Genomic DNA, 2,793 nt, shown 5'->3' on the forward strand with positions numbered 1-2,793 from the left:
TAAGAAAAAAAAGTAACTCATGGTACCAGCTCCAATTTCTGTAAGATGCCACCATCACAACGTGTTTCAGACTCTTGATAAGTCAGAGTTTTATATTTTAGTACTAACATTTAGTTTGAACAGTTGTTTCTAATTGTAATTCTCTAGGGTGCCAGAGATAGGTATTTCTAACTGGTTTGCTGTCCCAAATCCTGTTTGTTTAATTGTAGCATCCACACGGTGGGATCTGCTCTGGCTAGTAGACTTCTAGCCTGCTTTGACTCTGACCACGGTACCATTGGCTGCTCCAGCCCATTCACTCTGTCTTAGATTATGGTGCTTCCTGAAGTGGTCAGTCAATGACCAGTTACTGGGAAGGAGCTGGAAGCCACGGCTGAGAGTTACCTGTGAACTTCAGGAGCCTATAGAGTACTACAGCGACACTCCAGCTGTCAGAACGAGAGCCACCAAGTAGCAGAATTTTGAGTGTCAGGTTATACTTAGGGGGACAAGGGGAACCAATTGCTCAAGAAAAGGGGAGTTTTGAAAATACACTGGTAGAGATACTCACAGAGGGGTACGTTGAGCTGGTCCTTCCAGCTCTTTAGGAGTGCTGGAATATGTTTTAAAGAGGGAAAGAAAGATTCCTAATTTTAAGAAGTTGTCTGCAAATTCCTGCTCTCATTTAATAGATGAAGCTGCATACATTTACAAGTCCGTATAGCTATAGTGAAGTATAGTGAAGTCGCTCAGTCATGTCTGACTCTTTGCAATCCCATGGACTGTAGTCTACCAGGCTTCTCTGTCCATGGGATTTTCCAGGCAAGAGTACTGGAGTGGGTTGCCATTTCCTTCTCCAGGAGATCTTCCTGACCCAGGGATCGAACCCAGGTCTCCTGCATTGCAGGCAGACGCTTTACCCTCTGAGCCACAAGAAGCTCTCAGAAGCTCTGTATAGCTATACCTACCAAAAAAAAAAAAAAAAACCAAGAAAAGTAGCTATTCTGACACCTTTTCTGAGGATTAGTCAGAAGTTTGGGATTAAAAAAGAAGCTTGTTCAGGATGTTTTAAACTGTAACATACCTGAAGCTGTCACCAGGGTTGGGTCAGGGTGCTACTGTATGTCAACTTTTCCGTAAACTTAATGGTTTATTATTTCTTAGTGGAAACTTTTTTTTTCCTGAAAACAAAAATAACTTTTCTTGGATTTGGAATGAAGTTTTTGTTTTAAAAGTTGGGCTTTGCTCTGAAATGAGCAACTTTGCTGGCAATGGCCTCTGATCCTCAAACTCCTACCATCAAGGCATTTAGTTGTATGGAAAGGGGAAAGATTTACTTACCAGTTAACGCTTGTAATCAAGGTTACAAAACAGGGATCTATTCATTAACACTGTATCATTCTCGATATATAAAAAGCACTTTGTATTTAAAACTTTATTATAAATATATATTGATTTTTTTAACCTAGAAACTAGATATTACCTCTTGGTTGTTTGCCATGTTAATACCCTCTTCTCTTAGTGTTGAAACTTCACCAGTTAACAGTCATTTCTCTGTGTACCTGACAGAGAATGTAGAGGTGACTTATAGCCAAGCTCAGTTGCTGCTTCTCTTTTTCTCATGTTAGAAGCATTGGGTTTTAGGTATGATCCCAGCCATTGTATGTGAGGAATAATTGTTGTATCACTTCTACTAATTTCAGTACTAAGGCAGTGCAGCCATTTTGGTCGGCCAAAAGCCAGTCACCCTCATAGTATCAGCAGACCATTTCTGCCTGTTTGGAAGGTTGTGCTGGTTTCTATTAAAGATTGTACTCAAATGAGTGTTGGAACACTTGGGAAGAAGAGTCTTGAGAGGTAAAATAAAAATATTCTGGAACAATCTCATGGTCCTTCAGTTATGTTGAGATCAGCACGGCAGCCGTCGTGCGTAATGAGGAGGAGGAGGACAGGACTAGGGGCAGCTCTCTGGTGGTAGTTTTAGAAGCTCTCAGTTGTGCTGGGACTTCACGTGTTATGAAGAGAAGCAGATCTTCTGTTGAAATCCTTACGTGTGCATCTGCTACTAAATGTAGAATATAAAATGTAAGCTCCTCACACCTGCCGTTTGAAGCTTTCTGTGGTAGTGGGCTTTTTATAAAAGTTAGAGTTGCTGATCAGTCCACCAGACCCCGTGAGATGATTGGGCATCTGAAATGCTGGCCATGTCCAGAGAGGCGGGGCAAGGGGGTTGCCTTAGTTTGGATATTGAAAGTGAATCTTTATAAACTTTGCTTTTAGGCTTAAGAGATCATACTGTGTTACTACTTTTTTTTTTTTTTCCCCTCCTGCCCACCCTGGGTTGGACAGATAGTCTCTGTCCTTACCCTCAGTACAGCTTTAGAAAATCTTTCTCCTTCCCGTTGAGTTTGGAGAGCAGTGGGTAACGTTTCCAAACAGTCTTTCAGGGATCTTGTCAGTGGCCCACAGCCAAGGTGTTTGTCCCTTACTTTGAGTCTTAACTGTGGTTTCTCTCCAGTCCCAATGGGAAAGGGCTTGAAGGCACCACCAGTGGTCTTTAATATTCGTACTGATGCTATGCCTTTCATTTTAGATCCACACATTACAATAATCCACCCGATAAAGTAGGTCTGACCGGCTCAGAACAGACTGCCATAACTTTCCTCAGCTGTTGAAGGTTACCCCCCAGTCCCTTCTTTTGGCTGCTGGTCTCAAAGAGTCTGCCTGAAAGGGTCTCCTCGGCTCGAGTGGGCATTTGCTGAACTGAACTGACTCTGAGCTGACTGACTGGGAAAGCTGCTTAGTCTCAGTGGC

The sequence above is a fragment of the Capra hircus genome, chromosome 11 (genome assembly GCF_001704415.2).
Source record: "Capra hircus breed San Clemente chromosome 11, ASM170441v1, whole genome shotgun sequence".
Lineage (NCBI taxonomy): Eukaryota > Metazoa > Chordata > Mammalia > Artiodactyla > Bovidae > Capra > Capra hircus.